We start from the raw sequence: 23,411 nt of genomic DNA, 5'->3' as shown, positions 1-23,411 counted from the left end.
TTTTCCTGACCACAGCTGGATAAGAAAGTCAGCTCACAACTGCTATGAATTCAGTGTAGTTATTAAAGGCTTGATGCTTACCTCTTCCTTGTCTTATGCCCTGAAGGTGGGATTCATCTCACCTGACTTGAGACTCTTGGATCTGAACTCATCACCCTCAACTTTCTTCCTAGGAAATGGAAAGAGATTGATCACTTTATGATTGGTCCATGTAACTTTTTTTCAACTTTTAAAAGTACCTTCTCTTCTCATTGATTTGAAGGCAGTACAATTATGTAGAAGCGTATGTTGGACTGGGGCACTTTGATTCCTGCTGCACTGCTGTTGCTTGTGGGACCCCTTGACTCAGCTCCTGGTCATGTAGAAGCTGATGGCAGATTATCTGGGCACCATATGACAAAACTGATCCTAAATCTTTAAAACTAGGTACTTCTGAACTAAATGCTCACACAACCAAGCCAAAATAGCAGGTTCAAGGGCAAACTCGTCCATCTCAGTAGACAGAGGGGATCCTTTTCAGTGGAGGAACAAAAGTGGGACTCCAAACAGCTACAAGCATTTGTTGCAGGTGCCTTCCCATTGCCAGACCCGTGTCAGGCCTGCACAATGTAAGCCCAGTGACAAATACCGCACGTTGGCTTGCTGTGCAGTGTTACTGAGAACCTGTCATAAGGCTCAACAGTTGCCATCTCCTTCATCGGATAATAATGTACCTGGCAACTTGAAACAGTCTTTGTCTGCAGGGGTTTGGCCCCTGATACTCATCTATTGGGTAGAAGAGCAGCAATATTGGCATGCACTAAGGATTGCCTTGCATCAGCCTTGACCCTAAGCTAGTAGAGCAGAGAAATCATTCAGGTTATTTTTATGCTTCTGTGTTGTGAAATGTTTCTGTTCCCTGCAAAAAATTTCCTGAGAATCCCGGAGGCAGCACCCGGGCTGTGCTATTCCAGCTGCAAGGGCAGGAGAGTGAGTGGGTAGAAAATTCCTTAATTTCATACAATTCGATCTGCTTGCTCTCTTGTCGTATGCACGTTAGGACCTTAAGAGGAATTTTTCCTTTTTTTATCTCCTGATATCTTCTACTTGGCTGTTGCTAATACAGACTTTGCATGTAATTGTATTTATTTTGAAAATAAACATCCTTACTAGTGGACACAGTATCGAATTTGTATGTGCCACCACAGAAACACTTAGAAAACAACAAAGTGGGTGTGCCTACAATTGAGGAGAGGGGGTATCAGCCCGTTTCTCTGTTCAGTGAATTCTGTGCTTCAAAATCTGTCAGTAAAAATAGATTTAAGGGAGGCAGGGTGGATCCTGAACAGCTGTTGCTAAGCTCAAAAGGTATTTAAGTGTCCTTGCTTCTGTTCCTGGTAGCTTAATATGAGTGGGGCTGGCTAGTTTGTGTGTTGTCTAATTAGTGGGTAGGCTGCCAGAGCCCTGGGCTGCCCTACATGGCTGAGGTGCCACAGCCTTGACAGGCTGTGCACTGAACTGCCACTTCTGAAGGGGATGTGTGCAGAGGCTGCCTGGCAGGAGGAATTGGTCCCTGTTCACTGAAAGGAAGGTGCAGAGTCACAGAGGATGGATCCAAAGCAAATATAAACATGCATGTGTGTTGATCCTGGTCTGCCCGTCTGGTTTTGCATTATGCCTTCGGGTGGTGCTTAAACTCTGACAGGATAACAGCCCCAGAGGACACCATGCCTAGCTGAAATGCAGGCACACTCCTTGTGATCCTTTGGAGAAGGTTCTCCTGTCTGACACTGGGCTTTCTCCTCCTATAGTTGATCATTATATTTTTGTCCTCCTCCAGATGAGGTGCTTGCTTTCTGGCAGACATCTGCCGAGCGCTGGGAAATGCGACTCTTCCTGAGTTCTCCAGTTATGTGTCAAACAGGGGTCTAGGGGGCAATCCTGAATCTACTCCATGGAGCCTCTGCCAGCTCTCAGGTGAGCTGCTCGTGCCCCTCTGTGTGGTCAGTGGGTTTTTAGGGACAGTCAGAGATTGTGCTGGCTGTGTCCAAGACTGGTACACACAAGCACCACATATACTTTGTACCCTCAGGCTGCCCTGGTGGAGGTTTGTCCCCTTGCCAGTCCTGCCAAATCATCCAGATCTGGCAGAATCAATATGGAAAGGGTTTGAATGATGTCGTGTGTTGAAGTCATATTTTAGATAATGTTTTTTTAAATTCAAGATTAAAAGCCTGTGCATGGAGCACTATAGGATGTAGAACCTGGTGCTGAAAGCTTGAATCCAGTGACCTTTGGGTGCCCTCTCACTTCTGCTGCGGACTTCCCGTGTGACCTTCTGTCACAGTATTTGTCGTCTGTCTCAATATTTATTGTCTGTCTCAATATTTATTGTCTGTGAAGCAGCCTTTAGTCAAAAGACCTTCGGATAAAAAGTTTTACCTGCAGTTTGTCTTGCAGTCCCTTCTCCTGCCAGCAGACCCAGGGAGCGGGTGCAAGAAGGGAGGTGTCTGGGCTGGGCTTTTAGCGTGAAACAATTGCAGCATCCTGCCAGTCCTTCTGCATGTTGGAAGTGTTATTCCAATGTTCCGTGTTGGGAAAGGTCAGTGGTCCCCATGTGAAGTACATGGAAGGTGGGAGATTTTCTCTCTCTGTCTGTGGGCTTGGACACTCTTGCTGCCAAAACAAAATGACACGTTTAGAAGCGATGTTCTGCTAACAGAGGAGCGAGCTGCCAGCCAACTGATCTGCATGTTTGTGTGAGTGCCAGAGTGAATCATGCATACTCCATCATTTTATTTTTCCAGCCATGGCCAACAAATCTGTTCTTAAAAAAGAAAAAAGGCGGAAGAGCCGTTAAGTCAATATTTACACCAGCAACCTTAACAGGGTTCTTCCAATATGGACTCTTTTGTGTCCCGTGGAAATCCATGGCAACATTCCCCAAAGACTCGGATGGGTGGGGATGGAGTGAGAAGGAGCTCGTCATCGACTGCAGTGCTGGGAGAGACTAAGTTTGCAGTTAATCCAGGAGCCTGAGCCTGACAAAGTGTTTTAAGTATGTGGCTAATTTTAAATGGTTATTTGTTCCAGTGAAATTGGTGAGTAGGTTGAGCTCACCTTGCTGAGCTCATGCTTAAAGGGATGCTTCAGAGCAGGGTGAAGGTCCCACTAGGCGCCTGTGTTTGGCACTGCATCAGGAGGGGGGTTTCCTTAATGTCTTCGCTTGGTGCCCAGATGATGCACTGGTGCACAGGGTTGCTGTTTTGTCTAATTGTGTGCTGGCTGCCTGTAGCTGGACATGGAGCAAAGTATTACGTCTGATCACAAAAGCAGGTGACAAGATGAACGGCATCATTTTTAGTTTTTTAAAGTTATTTCTTTTGCAGTGGAAAACATGCTATTGTTTAGAATCTGAGGAAGAAAATGGGATCTCTAGAACCAAACTGTCGCAGCTCTGCTAACTAACTGGCTGTGGGGAATGACAGCACATGGTCACCTTCGTGTGACACAAACTTCTGCCCACCTGAGTTGTGGGCAGTTTCATAACCTGTTCTGAAAGGAACCGGTTTTTTGTTTTGAGCAGAAAGGTAAATGCAATCCTTTCCATTGTTTGCAGCAGAATAGAGGAAATTTCTTCTGCTTATGGTAATTGTGCAGGTGTGAACACGCTGAAAGATGAATCATCTGTTAGACGGGTTCCTGAAGGCAGTAGGTGGTGTGAAGAGTTGGACTGCAGAGAAGCACCCGGCTGAGGGTCTAGTTAAATAGAAAAAACCCCACAACCTTGTAAGAGTCAGAAAGAGAAAAATATGCCTGATCTCTTTTCTTTTCTTTCTTTTCTTTTCTTTTCTTTTCTTTTCTTTTCTGTTCTCTCTTCTCTTCTCTTCTCTTCTCTTCTCTTCTCTTCTCTTCTCTTCTCTTCTCTTCTCTTCTCTTCTCTTCTCTTCTCTTCTCTTCTCTTCTCTTCTCTTCTCTTCTCTTCTCTTCTCTTCTCCTTCCCTTCCCTTCCCTTCCCTTCCCTTCCCTTCCCTTCCCTTCCCTTCCCTTCCCTTCCCTTCCCTTCCCTTCCCTTCCCTTCCCTTCCCTTCCCTTCCCTTCCCTTCCCTTCCCTTCCCTTCCCTTCCCTTTCCTTCCCTTTCCCTTTCCCTTTCCCTTTCCCTTTCCCTTTCCCTTTCCCTTTCCCTTTCCCTTTCCCTTTCCCTTTCCCTTTCCCTTTCCCTTTCCCTTTCCCTTTCCCTTTCCCTTTCCCTTTCTTCACCACTGTTTATCACAAGAAACTTTCTAGCTGCCTGGGCAATACCTGAACAATCATACAGATCCAGTGGTGAGTGGAGCAAAGCAAGGGGAGGGACAATAAGCTGTGTGCAGCCCTGCACTCAGGTGTATTGATGACTTCATAGCAGTAATGTGCACGAATAAGTCTTCTGTTAAGCAAATACTGTCTAGATAGCAAATCATACTCTCGTTTACCTAGTTCCTGATGAACAGGGATTTAAAAAATTATTTCTAAATTATTTACGTATCCCCAACGCTCACCCCCTCCTCTTTACTCTCCGAGATCCTCTGGGAAAGGCACCATTAAATTCCTTATTAGAAATCAGAGCCATGCCTAATTGCGGACTGAAGTCTTTTTTGTGGTTAAACAGCACGATTGAACTGTTCCTAGCAGGTCAGCTAAAATTCTGCTGGTGGTTTCCATTCCCGTTTCCTCGGAAGGTGAGGGGGACTGGGTGTTCGAGCAGTGATTCATGCCCAGGCGGCTGCCTCACCCCTTGTGTGCCTGTACCTAAAGCCAGGAGCTCCTGCTATAATAACGAGCAGAGAGGGAGTCAGGGAAGCATCCTCCTGCAAAGTCTGGGGAGTCAGGGCTGGACCCATTTCAAAAGTAAACAGAAAACAGCAATGAAAAATTTTCCTGAAGTGGGTGGAAGTGTGGGCGTTCCTGCTCTCCCATAAATGAGACAATGGCCAAAGGGGCCTCTTGCTCCATCCCCCGAGGTAGTGCCATTCCTGACACTGAAGAGGACACCCTCCATAACAAATGTGGAAAAATCACCCTTTCTCAAGATTTACATGGAGACTAAAAAAGTAGTTTAAAATTTTCTACCTTTTTGCTCCTTTTCAGTAGCCCATTGCCAAACTTCCCGTAACCCTGCTCTGTCCCATATTCTTGCCTCTGTAAGACCTCATCCCTCCGGGGCTAACTTGATAGCCTCTAGGAAGATGAATCCAAATTTAGTTTTGAAACCCATTAGTTCCTTCTTATTAAACTCTTCTGTGCAATTTAACTTGGAATCAAAGGCTACATTAATTCTGAATAAAATCGGCCATGCAGACATTTAATGTGCCCTAACATAAATTCAGGCATTTAATTAATTCAGATGAACGTTCGTGAATGACTCTGTGGGACAGACCCATCTATTCAAGCCATGGCTGTCTCTGGGTCAAAAAAATACAGCCCTTGCAGACTCCAATGGTCCCATACTCCAGTTTCCCAGTCTGGAGTCTCTGCTGGTGCCCACTCATGCTCTCCTATGGTAACTGTTTTCTGTGCGAGGCCATGCAGCTGGAGCACAGGGCCAGCTGAACTGGAGACGCTCAGATCTTGTGTTGGTAAGTGCCAACATAAAAGTGATGGTAATTAGATTGTGTAGCTGGTGTACAAAAAGCTGTGGGACTGGGGTTTAAGGTGTTAAATGACTAATTACCTCTTTACACCCCAGCAGTAAGAACTCTTTTTCCCAGTAAAGAAATGAATGGGATGGTTAGGAAAGGAAAAAATGAAAAAAGCATTTGGTGTCTGTCAGGTAACGTTATTTCTCTGAAGCTTTACTTACCCTATAGACAAAACAGGCTTGCTGGTTTTTTATTTCCTTTTTTTTTTCCCCTCTGTGAATAATGGTGAGAAGATAGGCTGCCTCAGCAAGAATTGAAGAGACAGCTGGTTGTTATATTAAGTAATCACTTTCAGAGAAAGCTTTTATGTAGATTTACTTGTTAAAACCTGGCTTGCTCATGCCATTGCGGTTGCGCTGGGGTGACAGAAGGCTGATGCTGCCCTCCCCACGTGGCCGTGCTCCAAGCCCTGCCAACTGCAAATCCAGGGCATCCCAAAAGCTGGCTACCCAGTGGGGTCCTGCACCCCTGAGGGTGCCCAGGCATGCAGCCACCAGTAAGGGGGTGATACCCAGTGGTACGGTTAATGATGTTGATGTCAGTGGTGGTAGAGCAGGGCCCTTCCAAGGATATATTTGTTGTCATCCCACATGGATATGCTTCACCATTGCCCCCATGTATCTGCTGGGCTGACCCAGATGCCTGGTGGGACCTCAGTGCCTGCCCTCAGTGGAGGGCACTGCTGTGGGTGTCCCTGCTAGGGAGGCAGGCTAGGCATGGAGAGGAGCCAGAAGCTGCAAAAGGCTTCAGGGTAGGGGGACAGTTGGGCATGCCTGGAGGCTGACATCAGCTTTAGACCATGAGATCATCTCCTGAATCAAAGAGATGCAGACTGGATGAATTGCCCTTCTCGGGTTTCAGGCAAAAGTGAATCTGACCCTATATATGTGGGTATGGCACAGGACAGCTCTGCCTTGGCACTAGCCCTCAACTTCTTGTTAAGCAAATCATTTTGCTGCAAAGAATTCATGTGAGTGAAAAAAAATGTGAAACCTGAAACAAAGATGACGCCGTTTTTGATCACTGAGGTGCTGGAAACTTTGCAGGGGAAGACTTTGCAGCCAGGACTGTCTAGATTGTATTTCATGCTAGATTAGATGTAAGCAGATGTAGAGAAGCAGATCAAGGCATCTTAAAAATCCTAAAATACATTAAATGAGGGAGAAAAATCCCCTCTGAAATAGTAAACACAAACAAATCCCTTATATCTTCTCTGGTCTTACACAGTTTCATTTACATGCAGTGTGCTCCATAACAGCTTTAGTGATGGCGCGCGTCATTTCTGCGTTGCAGCCTGATTTTGTGCCGTGCGGACGCAGACGGTGGTGCTCCTTCAAGTAGGTGACAGTGCAAGTCATTTCACTGTAATTGCTGGGTGACAATGCAGCTGTCCTCTCTTCTGGGGAGTGTGATGCTTTACTAAACCTCCCTTGCATAACTGTTGTCCTTTAAGGTCAACCCATACCCTGACTCAACTCGAAAAATGGCATATCCATGTGGGGAGGAGGTTGCAGGTCAGAGGGGTTGAATGTACATCATCGCTCAGAGCTCCGACTTGGAAGATAATTCAATGTGTTATGGAAGAAACAGCTGTTTTCCGAAATAGTTGCTCTAAGATTCTTTCAAGTTAATGGAATGGGGTATTCAGCCTCAGCTGAAGCCTGCTTCCCTGCCTCATGTGTTTTATGTGGACCCCATCCTGTGCATAGCTGGAATAACAAAACTGGTGTCCTTTCAGAGCTCCTAGCTGAAGAATGAGTCTATACCCTACTTTCCACTATTTATTACTCGGGAAGATGGCTACAATTGTGTTTCAGTGGTACATGTATCTGATTATACACACCATTGTCGGTTACATAAAAGGAAAGAATTGTTAAGATGCATAAAGACTCTAATAAGATCCAACAGTCTGATAAATGACTCAGCTTTATATTGGCATGCCTAAGGTCTGCCTTTGTTACACCCACACGTTTAAGGCTGAGAGTTACCTAATCTGCAAGCACATGCCTTTGGTAGTTGGGAAAGCATTTTCACAAGTGCTCGCAGCCCAGATCTTCAAGGATGTGTTGGTGCCCAAAAGTTGCTGAATCCATCGTCCTAGGTGGCTTCGTTAGGCAAAATACTTCCTCTTCTATTTTTTCTCACAAGATTCTTCATTGGTAATCTGGAATATTTTGTCTAAAACTAAGGTTTTTTTCCCATGAATGTAATTTCTTAATTTGGAAAAAAGTATAAAAGGCTGTGTAAAGGTCTCATGGCATTAGCAAGTGAAGATGTCTTTGTCAAAATATTATCGACATACTGCATTTTGCTTGTCTTCTCTAACTTAATCTTGAGATATTAACTGGAGGAATTCAGTGTTTTGTATTAAGCTGCTGTGATGTAATGTTGGGAGACAGCTTCTAACCACAAAATGACCCTATTATGATGATGGCTAAGTTATTTACCTGCGCAGTCCAAGCACCTCAGCGGGTATTCCTTTATCTTACCTTCATGCTATTAAAAACCATGGCATTAACTCATAAAGCACTGGAGTATCTGAGTGGTCAATTAGCACTATAATTTGTGAAGCACTGCATGAAGGAAAAGAAGTAAATGCAAGGTAGGATTCATCTGGCCAGCTGGGAGCATCCTCAAGGTATGCAGCTGCATCTGAGCTCAAATCTCACTTGTGGAAATCATCAAATATGCATTTCTAAGTGGAACAGAATGTACAAGGAGGAAAAACAAGTATTCAAAAAATGTCAGTTCAAGAAAGTAGAAACAGAAATCTTATCAGAAATGACAGTTTTTGTGAGCACTCCTTGTCCAAAACAGTTGTTTGCTTTTAGTTGCATGCTAAAATGCTTTCTGAATACAAGTTGCTTTATTTTTGGCCTCTATTTTGTGAAATTAGACGAGTAAGGCTATCAGTGGGCAAGTTTTTGTGATGTGTGAATTTAAAACAACTCTGTTGGCAGCTTCTGCCGCCTGTTTTCATTTATAGAAGCTGAATCACAATTGTATTTTGTGTCTCATTAAGGTCGTGGTTCCAGGTATCCTCAACCAGAGTTTCACAGAGGGGGGTTGGCTCTGACCATAATAAAATGGGGAAATTTTTGCGTTCTATCCCACTTCCAACTCACCAGGTTAAACCTACCAGTAACCTCTGTGTTTATATATATATATATATATATATATATAAAATATATCCTTTTTATATATATATATTAATAAAAGTATATCCTGAACTGACAGCTGCATAAATTAACTGGTATTTGGCCAACTAAGTCTGCAGTTGTCATCTGTAATATATATTGATTCACTCTTATAATGCTTACTCATACAATACATTGTTTGTGTTCAGTAGGAGTTGTGAAGAAAAACAGTGTTAAAAAAAATTAAAATTCTGTACATACCAACTTTGTCTTTTGACAAAGACAGACACACAAGGCACTCACTTAGTCTGTGGGCTGCCCGAGCGCTCAGTTTGACCAAGGAAATGGTGATGTCAATATTTTTCCAAATTAAACACAGATTTTTTTTAAAAATCAGAAATTCTATTTTTCTTAATTGTGCCTTATATTCATAAAGCATTGGCTTAATGAGAATAGATAATTTTTATTCTGAATTAAGATTGGCCAAACTAGGGGGTTTTGCTTCTGCAACTATAGGACTTTAAACCTGTTAATCAAATCAATTTTCAGAGTAAAGCCTAACGTTTTCCTTGACTGCATCCATGTTTCTGTGTTTCTGGCTATCAGAGACATCCAGCTACACTGCCCAGTTCTTAAATCTCTGTAAGTGCAGAAGCCTGTGAGTTAGTTTTAATATCAGCAATTTGTATTAGTAAGCGGTCTATGAAATAATTTCCCAAAGGATATGTGACAGCTAGCTTTTACTTTGCCAGCTACTTTATCAAATTAAAATTATGGAGCATTACATTAAACAGGGATGCTATTACCTCCTTTACTTGCCCTTCTTTTTTTTTTTTCTTCTTTTTTTTTTCCAGGAGAGTAGACATAGGTGAATTCAAGCTTTCTTAGAGACAACAGGTCCTTTTTTGAAGGCATTTAAAAATAAAAATAGCAGAATTGATTTCTTTTTCTTGCAAGTTTGTTCAGTAACTTTAAGAAAATATATGTGTAGGAAGCTTTAACAAATAATGTAATATATATTACAGCTCTATATTGAATCAAAAAAGACTGACAAGTCCACAGCAGTGAAGTGTACCAGATATGTTTTTGCCCACCAGCTCTGACTCCTTCTGAGATTAGTCCAAAATTTCTATATATAATCTGTTTGGTTCACACCAAATAGCATAACAGGCTGCTTCAAATATCTTCATACCTTTGTGATATCTCCTGTCTTGACTGACGCCCCAGGGATTAAACTGGGACCATTTTGGACTTACACATATATATCTTTACAGTCTCAGCTAAGCAGCCATTCCCTGCAGGCAACTGGAACAGATTCAGATCTTGGTAGACCGGGCATTGAGTGCAGTAGTTAACTCATGCCAAAATACTTGTTTGAAAAATACGTATCAGCGTGGAGTTGTTTTTCAACTTTTTAAGACTTTTTTTTCTCTCCACCAAAAGCAGAAGAGTCCACATGCAGCAGCAGTGTTTGGCGTAACACACTTTGTAAAGAAGCATCTCCCTGGAGCAAAGCAATCTGGTCATTCCCATGTCTGCTGTAAACCTGGTAAATAGAACAGAAAACGGTGGCTGTTCACAACTTTTCTCTTGGAAGGGATGATAGGGGATTTTGAACTGAAAACAAAGAGGAAAGGGCTTTTTCGTTATTTTTAAAATGCTCTCATATGTGAATCACAACAAATGTGTGGACATGGCCCGACACACAAAAATGCAGCTTTTATTGGCATTTATATAGAAACACCAGCCCTTCCCTTCTGTGTTACTGTAACAGCGACGGCTGTCTGCTTTTTTATTTACTACAAGTGGATTGTTGGGAGGGAAGTTGAAACTTTGAAGTTTGAAACTTTTCCTTCTGTGTTTTTTGGGTGCGTGAGAAAATTGCTGTTGAGTGTAGCTGCTGATGTCCCGCAGTGTTTATGTCTTGGAGGCATCATCCTGGCCATTTATGGTGTGCAAAACACGCGCCCAAGCCATGGGGCATTCAGCATGGGTAAACGAGCGCTCGTCATTAACAAATAGACATGGGTAATATGATCTAATGCTATTCTGGTCAATAGGAAAATTCAGAGTCGTTGAACTTGGTTACGTGCCTCTTGGAGGCTCCCTTGAGAATCTCAACCCAAAGCAAAAGTGGAAAGAAAGCCTAAGCTGAGCTCACCCGTGAGGGTGGCGGGCCTTGGTTGTATGCAGTCATGCAGTGTGAACTCAGGGCTTTGTACGTAGCAGACACGCTGCACAGCCTCCTTTCCTCGTTTCCAGTGCCCCCTGAATTAATATCTCTAAAAAAAAAAAGAGCCATAGCCCATCTGTGTGGCTTTACTGTTCCAGAGGTAGTTACTCCCATCTTCATGCCCTCGTAACTCAGGCATAGCTAAGCCAGCACAGGATCCTGGCTTTCCCGTAGGGATAGCTCTCCGCCACCTCTGGGTGATGCCCACTGGATGTTCCGTCTCCCTCTGGGGGTGGGTGGGAGGGAGTGGTGGCTGGTTTATGGTGTTACTGCTGATTTAGGCTGCTGTGGCTAAGGCCAGACTTCACCCTGCAGAGAGGGAATCTGCCAGGCACTGGCCACATCCCCTCTCCTCTCTCCATGAGCTTGAACAAGGGAATCCAAAAAGTCACTTGTGTGAGAGAGTGGGGAATGTGATCTCCAACTGACAAAGTTGGGGGTTCTCCTGCTGGGTCTTGCTGCTGGCATGAGGCTGGTTTTCATTCTAGAAACTGAAAGATCAGGCACGGAGCTCACCACCGAACTTCACCTCGAAAGCATGGGGTTGGCACGTAGAGATTTTCTCCCCTCTTGGCTTTGCTTTACTATTAGGGCCATGAATTGCTGACTTTGTTTAAAATTCTTTCTTTCATTAGAAGCATATGTTTCTGATTTTCTTCTTATGGTGACATAGTTTGCACTCTTACCCAAGAGCTGTTTTCTTAATAGGGCAAACTATATTTGGAATCACTCTCAATTGCTCTTGAAATGGAAGATTGATGTCAGTATTTCTGGCAATTTTTCACTATTTTTCTTTCCCTGTAGTCGAGTATTAAATAACTATTCAAGCTGGGAACACCTACACCACTTTAACATAATTTGATTTGTTTTATTTCAGTGCTGTATTTGCTTCTAGAGTAGCTGATATAGGTAAACATACTGGCGAGATGATTTGTGCAGGTTTTAGTAAATAATGGAAAGGGTATGTCAGTGAGCATAGAGGGCTGTGCCTTTGCATCAGTTTACACACAGGGAAATCTTACAAGCTTTGGAGACCTGATCCTGTGTGGGCTCTGCCGTATCTATGTCTTAGGTAGACTTGAGTGGCGTTTTTAAAAGCATCTGCACAGCAGAATGATCTGAATCCCATTGAAGTCCCCTATCTAGGGGATGTTAGGAGACCTCATGGATTTTGTTAGTCAGCTGTATAATTTCCTATGTCATGATTATTCCTACAAGCATCCATGTGGGAGATGACTGATTTCTGCTCTTGGGGTTGGTCATATGCAGTTCTTCAGTGTCCTGCCGGTCCTTCACTGTCCTGGACTACAAACCAAGAAATGTCAGCCCTACCTCCCGGGACCCATTTGCTGGGTCTGCCTTCGTTAACACTCCAATCCCTCTCAGCACCAGCCCCAGTTTTCTGCTTGCCTGGAGGCAGCAGGTTAGAAATAATGCATACCCTGGGGCATTTCAAAATGCAGGATTTACACTCTTTTTAGTACAGCTTGCATTTTAATCCAATCTATGTGTCAGGACGGTTTGGAGAGTGGCAGTGTAAACTGAAAAAGAATGGCAGCAAGTTCAGCTTAGTTAACAGCACACACAGGTGCTTTAGTCAGCACATGGCCATATGCACCTCAGGAACCTCCACGTGTTGGGTCTTCTTCACCCGGTGGAGCAGTTTATCTCCAGTGGGCAAGGTGAAGAGAGTATCTTCAGCGTGAGGGTGGCCAGCCTGCCCTCCATCATGCCTCTCCCGTCCTTTCAAGAGAGACATGCCTGGTGTGAGAGGGAGCACTCAACATGCTGCTGGTCTTGCATCATTTTGGAAACGTTCTTTAAGACTGCCTTGTAAAAAAGCAAACACCTTTTTCAAGAAATAAAAAGCAGGACCCAGACTGCCCAAAGGTTCAGGCTCATTTTGAACTAGACTTTGGGTTTATGCAAGCTCTCTCTAAACTCTGAGTTTCATTCTGGAAGGAGGATGTCACTCACCTGGTCCGACCGTCTGCATCAAATGGGCTGTGCTATTTTTTCTGTTTATGCTATGTAGATCTTGATAACAGGATTTGACTAACGTGTCGTGGTTAGAAAGGTAGCCAGGCTCCGTGGGAGTCTCCTGCTTATTCACTGGAGCTGCGAAAACATCCCCTATACTCCTCCCCCCAAAATACTCTATTATTCCCATTTGTCTGGGGATTTGTCTGGGTTTAACTTCTATCTACTTGTGGGTGTGCTTTTTGATGTATTACAAACTCTGGTGTTTAATTTTCTGCCTATGTAGGTACTTCTGTGTAATCTCATAAGTTTTTATGAAGTTTTTACTAAGCAGAATTGAGTACAGTTCTTCTTCATAGACACCCTTTGGCACCGGGAGAATATTTTGGTCATTCCTCACATGTACTCTGTAGCTAGACATGTCCCCATGGCATATAGGGATTTATGGAGAGCGTGGCAGGAGAAAAAAGTGCATTTTCAGACTGGGGTAATCCTGAAAAGAGTGCTTGATTTTGTAATAATCCTGGTGATAATCCAGATTTTGTCTTCATTTATTGATTAAATGCCCTTGTGAGGTTTGGTTAACTGAGAGGTAGGAAGAGCTGATTTTAGGAGCACACCGATGCTGTGGGGGCGAGACACGTCAGGGACCCATAGCCAAGGACATGAAGTATCTGGAAATCAAGCAAAAGGAGGGAGTTTGGTGGGGGAATCAGTTCCCTGACTGCTGTGTGCAACTGGTTTCTTGTTTTTAGGAAAATGAAAGAGCATAAGCCCAAGAGTTTATTCTGTAAATGGCTTTATAATAATGGTTTTCAGCCATTTGAATAGGCAGGTACTTTTAATTTTTTTTCCAGTGGTAGGGCCAGCTCCTGCACAGCAATTTATTTTGAAACTCACAGATGATGGATTTACTTTTTTATTTATCCTTTACAAACCCTGTGAAGCCCACAGATCCCCAAGGGTCTGCACTCCTCAAGGTGGAAACCACCCCTCTGAAGCATAAAGGAATGAAAAGAAACTTTAAAAAAAAAACACCAAACCCCCCCCCCCCCGCAAAACCCACAGGAGAAAGCAGAAGTTAACTGTGACAGGTTCAAATTAATACAGAGGAGCCATGCTGGGTGCCTCGAGTAGCAGTATAGTTGAGAAGGAGTTAGTATTGGATAAGGTTTTCAGGAAATCCCTGTGTATTACCTTTTTTTTCCCCTAGTAAGTACTTGAGCTCACAGCATTTTTAATTGATCTCACAGGAATCTCAGCCACTCCTTGCCCATCCTGTGCTGTAACCACTCTGCAAGAGAGAAGGTGTTAAGGGCTGTTGGTGTCACTGAGAGTGTTGGTGTCTGTGGTTTTGTTCTTGGTCCCGGCCACAGTTTCCCTTCTCCAACACGGAGGAACAAGCTCAGAAAATAGCATTTTTCTGAGCCTGTTACAGACTAAACTTTTATTTTGAGGGTCCTAAAAGAACATCTCTTCCCCAAACCTCCTCCTACAGCCACACGTGTCCCAGGGTTTGCTGGGTGGCGGCAGGGTCCCACTGAAATAACACTTTAGAAGCAAAATTGTGGCCATTGCTGAGTTATATAAATATCAGTCCTTGGCACTATTATACAGAGCCAAAAGTATTGCTGGGAGAAAGCAGTTAATTAAAAACTGCTTTGCAGTGCTGTGTTTTTCCTTGTATTAAAAATAAAGCAGAGCATCATGAGCAGTTGGTCTTGCTGTTTCATAAACAGTTTTCCACACATTTTCTCTTCTTTACTTTTGATAACATCGAGGAATTACACTGCTGATCAAAGAAGCTGCCTGGAGTCTGCTATGGTGGGACCAGAAGCTTTTCCATAGCTCTGCCAGTTAGGACTTAGCTGTCCTGTAACAGCAAAAATGCTCCTCGCTTGTGATCATTACATTTGTAGTAATCCACCCTTCCCTGGGAGACACAACACACGCACATTACTCTAAATAGAAAATATATTTAAACATGACACATGGCCAAATGGATGCTTTCATGATTGAGTAATCCAGGAGAAAGGGGGAATGGAGGAGGTATGGGAGCAAGACAAAAAGATTGAGGAAAAATGTTTCACCAACTTGGATGCTGAAAGAGGTTCCCAAACAGTTAATTCCTGCTGCATTTTTCATGCTCCTCACTTAAAATAGAAAAAAACCCTGAAAGTGTTCTCAAATGCTAGGAACGTGAACGGGAGCTGTGAACCCTCTTGCGAACTTGCACTTGTTCAAATTCACCTTTGGTATTTCATAGATAGTGGAATTTTACAGGTAAGCTCTAAAAGCTTTGAAAAGCCAAGTGAAATTATGTGCCAGATCGTTCTTGCACTCAAGGAGGTGGTTTCCAAATCTCATCAGAGGTGCATCCCCACAGCTGAGAGTCAAGGCCAGATGCTGGCCGCAGCTGTGGCTGGGAAAAGATTTGAAAATTTGTGGACAAGGGCTTGAACCTCCCCAGTATTTATTCCCTGAGTTAAACCCAAATCGAATGGGGATCAATAATCCCTCGGGGCTGCAGAGGAATTGGGGGTTCAGGTGCTCATACCATGGTCGATTTTGCTCAGTGTGCATGGTGCGGGGATGGCAATCTGCAGCCACGCTTCCTGTTACTCCTTGTTCTCCAGCGAGATGCTCGCTAGGACTTGTGTGGATCTGAGAAAGCTAGTTTTGTGTGTAAGTCGACTTATGGAGAGCACGGTGTGTACCATGTATTACAAAATAGATTTGTCTGTAAACAATGCTGACCTTTACCATGGTGCAGTCTGCTTGAAAAGAACGCCCTGAGGAGACATACTCCACCAAGTAGACAACACTGTGATTTCTGTAATTTGCGTGTGGTATTTCTGACTTAGGAAAGGCTAAGCCATTTCAGTGCTGTCACTCCCCACCAGATACCTTAACACGCTCTTGTCCAGGCTCTGGCTGGTAATTCTGCTCTAAGCCAAATTATTTCAGTAGGGATGGATGATGTGTAGAGCATAATTGTCCCACAAAAAACTTAAGTATTTTTGCTGTTTCCTTTGGTTGGAGTTAATGAGATCCCTCACACAACTGACTTGCCTGCTACGAGCAGAAAGGGCACATGCAAGCTGTCATTGATGTAACGTGTTGTGGTATGGACCACATTATAAACCCATCTGTGTGTGCATCTCTTAGCCCCAAAGGAGTATTTTAACCATCATGGTTAGTAGCTGACTCTCACCATGGTATTTTGACACAGTGTTTGCAACACTGCAGATGATGAGGTACAAACAAAAAATATCCTTCTCTACCTGTCAAGTGGTGGAAGCATTTTATTAAGGTCTGTGGGAAAAGCATTTGTGAAGAAACATTTTTTTCAGCCAATCTGATGGTGGCATGGGTATCAGTAGAAATCCTTTGCATCGTGGTGGTGCTTGAGGGCCCATCCTGGACAAAAAGCCTCAAATAGTAATTCCTTTAGAAAAACAAAGCATTACTTTGCCCAGGCACGTACTGTGTCCCCTCCTTCTCTCCTTCAGGAAGCTCTTCCAGAGTGCTGGGTCAGCCCAACTGCATCTGACTGCCACTGCTGAAATAACTGAGTCTGGCAGAAAGATGGATGCTCCCTGGGGTAGCATAAGCTTAACTTAGTGTAAGAGTATTTCAGATTGGTACTCAAACCTGTTCTTGTATGCCCTACAGAGCAGGGGACCAGCACAGGCTGAAATACTGTGGTGTGATGCAGCACACGGATGTTTGACCAACCCATGGTGAGAATGAAACTAGGCAGCGAGCCCAGTTTCTTTGTGAACTCATTGGTCAGAGACAGGCAAAGCAAATATGCTCATCAGGAGTCAAGATGGTGATCAAGTCTTTATATTTCCGTTCTGGGAACTGGAAACGGTCCCACCTTGCTCAAGACATCATTACAGTAGGATACCTGCCCTCAAACAGTTAAGCGCTGATGCTTATCCGAGGTATTTCCTTCTTCTGGGGAATGTGTCAAGCACTAAATGATGTTGGAAGGAAGTGTTACATTCTGTATGAAAGTGTACACAGACACACAGACAATTTATTTTTCACTGGTGAATTTATTCTGGTAGCCAGGTGTGGTTCCAGGCTAACTTGACATGCTAAGTAGTCCCCGAAGCAAAGCAATAATTTGCATTCCTCTAAACAAACACATCCTCTAATTACTGTTTTAAAGGTGATATCACATAGGAAGAAGCAATAGCAAATGATTGTATAGGGTGGGACACACATCAAACTGGCACTGGAGTGAAAAAATCGTCTTGAAGTTGTAATGACTTGTCTTTTACTTGGTATGCTGCTTCGCTTGCCCCATGCTTAGTAAGAATTTGGGTGTCATATTTCCTAGGGAAGATTGTTATATTAGGGATCAGTGTCTGTCCAAGTTGCAAAAAGGCCTCTTTCTCATCAGTTGGCCTCTGCTTTATGTTTTGTTTTTTTCCTTTTATTATTTGCTTTTTCCTGTGTGAATTTTAACAGGTCAGCACTTGTAATGTCAGCTGGGAACTGCACAGGGTTCTCCTGTGGCATAGACAGAAGATGCTACAGACTAAGTTAGAAGAGCCCATCTCTGCAGGACAGGGTGCAATAGGCTCTTAGCAACCACACGTGGGGTACAGAGGGGGCTCCAGCACATGCAGTCATCAAACAGTTGTATCTTGAGGAATGCGCAATCAAGACAAGCCAAAATCTCTTAGTAATGAAGATTGCAGTCAGCTTTCACTATGAAGCCCAACTTTTGATCCTCTATTGTCCCCCTGGTCATGGCTTGCAAAACTTAATTAGCCTCAAAGATGACATTTGTTTTCAAATAGGCTGTTTTGATTTCTGCAGAGCGAAAAGGAGATCAATCCAATTTGGTTTTAGTCACAGACCACTGGATAAGTTAGCATTTATTGAACACTTCTATATGTTCTGGAGTTGCCATCCCCTACTTTTACCATGCCACTGGCAGCAATGCTGGGCAAGTCACGGGCCCTGGGCGATGTCATTCTCTGCTCTCCTCCATGAGCAGCTGCAGTCTGAGCTTACTCTTTTATTCCATGTGTTGGCTAGCAGAGTTAAGATGTGTTCCATACAGCAAGTTGGAGGTGATGGCTGTATAATTACTCCATATTAAATGTCTGTAAAACCTCCCCAAACATTCTTTATGCTTTCACTTCTAGAAAAAAAATCTGAAATTATTTAATAAAAAAACCCAGTTATATCTTTAAATCATATTTCCTTCTAGTTATCTAGGTTGAGGTTGTTTCCCTCTTATTTGTATGAACCTTTTCTGTTGTTTCTGTTATGCATTTTGTGTATTATAAAACCCTCTTCCTCACACTCCAAGAGGAAAGCAACATGGAAAAAGCAACCTGTTAGAAAACAGCCCAAAATTCAACATCTCTGCAGTCCATATTAGTAACGGAGAGAGAATAAAGATTTCATTAATAGTTCTCGTATCTGATTGTTGTTCCACATTTCAACAAAACATGTGTAAAATATTACCACTGACTGCAGCCACAACATGTCATGGCAACGTGTCCAGGAATGGGCTACACATACCAGCACCTGAGATACTGTTCCAGAAGATGCTCAGTGAAAACCACAGGAATACAAAAAACAGAGAGGGGGAAAGAGACTTTTTTAGCTGTACTGCACTGTGTGGATCAGTACAGTTCATCACCAGAAACCTGTTTAAATTTCAGAAAACAAACACCTGTTTAAACAATTTCCTTCCATTAGCATTCTGTCAGAGGTTTCTTTGTTCAGAGTCTTCCGAGATAGTTATTTATTCTTCATCCAAAAATAATTTAGTTTCATCAGAGTGAACCGTAGCATGCTTCAGCTAGCAATAACTTGAGTTTGCACAGTGAGACTCTGTGGCCTCTTTGATGGCAAGACACGGTGACTTTAACAAGTGCACATTCCCTTTTCGAAGCGGGATTGCTTGTGATATGGCGAGCATTGTACGCAGGCTGAGGGACGTAGCCATTGTTTGTATGAATATCATGCACAGCTGAGTTTACATACTTGAGACGATCCTGTCTGACTCCAAGGAGATAAATGAAATTAAGTTTCAGAAGGGAAGTAATTAGGCCATGAAACAATGGCAAAGATAAGGCGCTATGGGAGAAAATTCACTTGAATAAACAGGGAGTGGAGGGAGCTCGTAGTGAAGAAACACAGGTTTCCTTGGCAAACAATAGATTAGCAAAGCTAAGACTTCTCAAAATTAAAATGAGAACTAAAGGGGCTGCTACAGATCTGACAGCCCTGGCTTTGGGGAGAGAAGGGACGGATTCATTGGAGAATGGTCTTGTCAAGGAATCTCCTTCAGAGGGAGATGCTGGGAGGAAGGGCTTCACGGTGGATTAGATACAGACTTCAGCCTTTTCTCGCTTGCTACAGACCTCTTGGGAAATTGGGTTTGCTTCCTACAATCAGTGGCCACAGAGAAAAGACTGCGAGGTCTTTTCTCTACTGCCAGTAGTAGAGGGATCACCTGTGTGAAGGTGCACGTTAGAGTCGTAGGGCAAAGAGGGTTTAGCCAACAGCCTTCAAACTAAAGAGAAGTGGAAAAAGTGAAAGAAGCGCTTGGTGAAATGCACTGCTGTTGACAGAAATTTATTTCTTCTAAAACCGAGCAAATTCCCAGCCCTGAAGTCTGCCTTTATAGTGACTGAGACAACAGATTTTTTATTATTTTGCCTGACCTTTAGTTAAACAAATAATAAATGCTACCACAAAGAAATACTGCATTACCTTCCTTTTAGATTATCTAATAGCATAACTTGTTTGGAGAATCAGGCTTTAAATCTCTTCCTAGTTACATTTGGTTTACATTTGTTTAATTTTTTTTTACTTTAACATTCTGAATTAAAATCTAACTGGATGTAATCAGCTATAAGCATAAGCAGCTTGCAAACAGTGCCAGTGGGATGCTGAAGGTTTTTTATGTGGATCAGCCAGAGTATCTGGAAACTCACAACTGTGAGAAGCAATGGCGTATATTCTTTACAAATTCCTGAAAGTAGATGATGTGCCATCTTATCAGGTTCACGTGAGCCATGGATCCCTGAAGAGATGAATACTGCATGTTTTTCCATTGGATAAAAGATGGCAGTATTGTTGGCACTGTGCATGGGAGGGATCCTCTTTATCAAACAGCACATTTAATCATACCGAATCCTTAGAAGTTATTTAAATTTAAAATATTGTCTTAGTCTTAAAAAAATGATGTTGTAAAATGTGTAACAGTCCCCATTTCACAGGCAATCACCTGGAAATCATGGGGGTGTCTGTAGAAATCCATGAGTCTTTGAGTAAAAAATCAGGATGTAAGTGAGATTTCTCAAGACAGTGGGGAGCAGATGGTTGTGCTGAGGGACAGGGAAGTAGGCACTCCTGCATCAGTTCTGGACAATGATTTGAAGCTCGGTGACGAAAATGGCCTCTTGATTTCAGCTGCCAGCCTCACCCCCTGCTATGGATGGACACTTCATCCACAGCACCACTCAGCCCGTTTATAAAATTATGAAAAGTAAATTCTGTTTGAAATGGAGGATTAATGTAGTCAAGGGACTGCAGTGAGCAGAGAGGGTGTACACACATCTGTCCTCTTGTTTTATGCTGAAAACCATCACCGCATTGTCTGATTAATGCATCAGATAGATTAGGAATTGCCAGGTCCCTGGCAAATTTAGTGAAGGTGTTATCATCTTGCTTTTGAGGTTATAAAATACAGCTCATACACATACCTGCTTGATGTTTGGTAACTAATTTTAGATTTCTATGTTTGAAAGTTCTTTTTAGTATTTTTTTTGTGGGTGATGTGGGTAAGCAAGAAAGCGAGGAGACATTTTAGTCTTGGAAGAGGTTAGCAGCATGTGCCAGAGAGTCATGTTCTAGCTTTTTATAACCAACTTTAGACATGCTTTTCATAGCTAATGTCTTCAGTAGACGCATGCAGGGGAGAACTTTGGAACCAGGAATAATCTTACACAGCGGGTGGATTCATCCTGGGAGGCAGCTGACAGTTATTTTCAGAAGGCAAACTCTTTCCTTGGGGTTTCTTGCAAGGAAGAGGAAGTTTTCAAAAGGAGTTGTGCTCACAGTCTGCTGAGTCAGCACATCCTTAGGTTGCTCTGCTTAGGCCCTGTTCCCAGCTGGCATATCCCATTCAAAGGGTGCTGAGAGAGGTCTCAGTTCATTTCCAAGCCGGCAGTACCCTCCCTTGGTGAATTTTTTCACTTTCAAGGACTATTTCTACTTTAATCAACTGAAAGTTGAGTTCCTTTGGGCCATTAGACATCTGTGTTCTTCCTCTCAAGAGGACTGTTATTCTGGCAAAAAAGAGCTGGAGGCTGTTTATCTGCAGAACTCTTTGGCCAAGTCCCACCTTCAAAATGTAGTATTGTTATTTGGAAGGAAAAGGAAACCCTGAGAGCCAGGGTAGGATGCAGATTGTCCTAATGTGGTCCAAGCTTGCGGAAATGATCTGCAGAGAGAGCTGGGAGCCTGAGAGCAGCCCTCCTGAAAATCAAAATGTTGGATGGGTATTTGCCTAGAAGTAGGCAAAGGCAGTGCCTGGGCTGCTGTCCCTCTCTGAAGCTCAGAGACCTACCTCTGGACAGTACATCAGCTGCCTCTGTTCATCCTGGAGCCAGACCCTACAGCCCTTTCTGGAGCTGGGTATCCAACGGAGAGGGGCTTACTGTTTGTGGTTGTGTGCTGCCTTGCTGGTGGGGTTGTATGGCCAGAGGATGAGACACCTCACAGCTCACAAGTCCCATCTCCTGGGTGGCTTTGCTGCCTGCCACCAGGCTAACAAACTTCCTGGGTTTACGTGTTCTCACCCCTTCCTAATGAAAGTGGCACCAGGAAAGCAGGATTTGAGGGTCAGAAGGAGACCACATCAAAGTGGTCCCACCTAGCTGGGGCTTGGAGCAGGGAGATCTTTCTTCTGCTCTGCTCCATGGCTATGTCCTCTGCCTTACAGATATTGGATTAGCAGCAAAAAAATTCCTAATAGCTAAAAGCTGTTCAAATGCAGTACAAAAAGAGTTCACGCCACAGGGGAACTGATATGAGAGACAGATGTGGGCAGATGAGACAGCACAAGGAATCAAGAGAAGTTCATTAGAATCACAGCATGGTTTGGGTTGGAAGGCACCTCTTTAAGTTCATCTAGTCCAACCTGCCTACCATGGGAGCTCACACACAAGACTGGCCAATACATCTTGTCACCTTTAGGAAAGGTTTTTAGGAGCCTAGAAGAGTTGTGAGGAGGGCTTCAGTGATGGTCACCCCGAAGATGAGGAGCAGCTCCAAAATGTGTGGGCATCCAGTGTGTGTAACAGACAGCATAAAGGTACTTGGTTGAAAATCTGCTTCTTTCTTGATGAGCATCACCACCTTGTTAGAGGTGAGAAATGAGTATTCAGTGCAATAGCGATAGGCTTAGAAGGTCCTTGAAGATGGAGATGGAGGTGTTATGTTTCAGGGAATAGATAGCTGAAGAGCCAATGGATAGATGAGCACAGCGGAAAACATGAACTAGGAAATGTGCTTTGCGGCAATACGAGTGAGTGAAAAATGTCAGAGAGGAGGAGATTGCAATAACTGAAATGCATGTGTTTGGGATTCTTCCCTTTCTCTTATTCCTGATTGCTCCCCTGAGCAGGGTCTCACAGACAGCACAAATGGAAGCACAAGCCTTTGGGAAGTGTATGTGACTGCTGTCATTACATGGCACGGCTGGCTCAAATAGCAGCCATGGAGATTACTGGTATATGCAAGACAGCCTGCCATGGAGAAAAAAAAGAGCGGACTTCTGACAAAAAGTAAAAGGATGGGGAGGAGGCAGCTGAAACCAGAGGAGAAAATAAGACATAAAACCAAAACCAAAACTACAAACGAAACAGGAGGCACTAAGTAACAATTAGGCTAAAGCCAGATTAATTTTAAGTGTTTTAACCATTCATGCTGAGTGATTAAGTGCTGTGAGATTTGACAACTCTGATTGTCTACTCAGAAGTGTATTTATGCCTGTCAAAAGCAAAATGGCATGTTAGAAACAAAGCCTCACCTTCCCCACCTGTATCTGGTACGGAGTTTGTAAAGCATAATTCTGTAATAAGTCTGTATTAATCAAAATGATAACAGTGAATTGTGTCTGAATTAATCACATGCATGACTGATGCAATATTAATTGCTCAGCAGATTTCGTACATGACTGTGTGACTTCACCAGTATTATGGACCTGGTTTCAGGTTGATGAAACCTGCCTACCCCTTGGGGAGTCTGCTTCTCCCTTGCCATGTGCATTGTGGTGTCATCAGAACCAGCTCAGAGGTATCACACCAGCGCTGTGTGGACCAGCTCAGGTGTGAATAAGGACACAAGATTTGGTTATT

General features: G+C 43.4%; 1 protein-coding gene across 3 annotated transcripts in view; it reads left to right on the top strand.

Annotated features, from left to right (window-relative positions):
- The window catches only part of CAMK1D (calcium/calmodulin dependent protein kinase ID), a 230,461-nt gene that overhangs the window by 99,706 nt on the left and 107,344 nt on the right, over positions 1-23,411 (top strand). The gene's annotated exons all lie outside the window — the stretch shown is intronic.

The sequence above is a fragment of the Falco peregrinus genome, chromosome 6 (genome assembly GCF_023634155.1).
Source record: "Falco peregrinus isolate bFalPer1 chromosome 6, bFalPer1.pri, whole genome shotgun sequence".
Taxonomy (NCBI): Eukaryota; Metazoa; Chordata; class Aves; order Falconiformes; family Falconidae; genus Falco; species Falco peregrinus.
The sequence above is the reverse complement of the archived record's forward strand: the minus strand, read 5'-3'. Positions and strand labels throughout refer to the sequence as shown.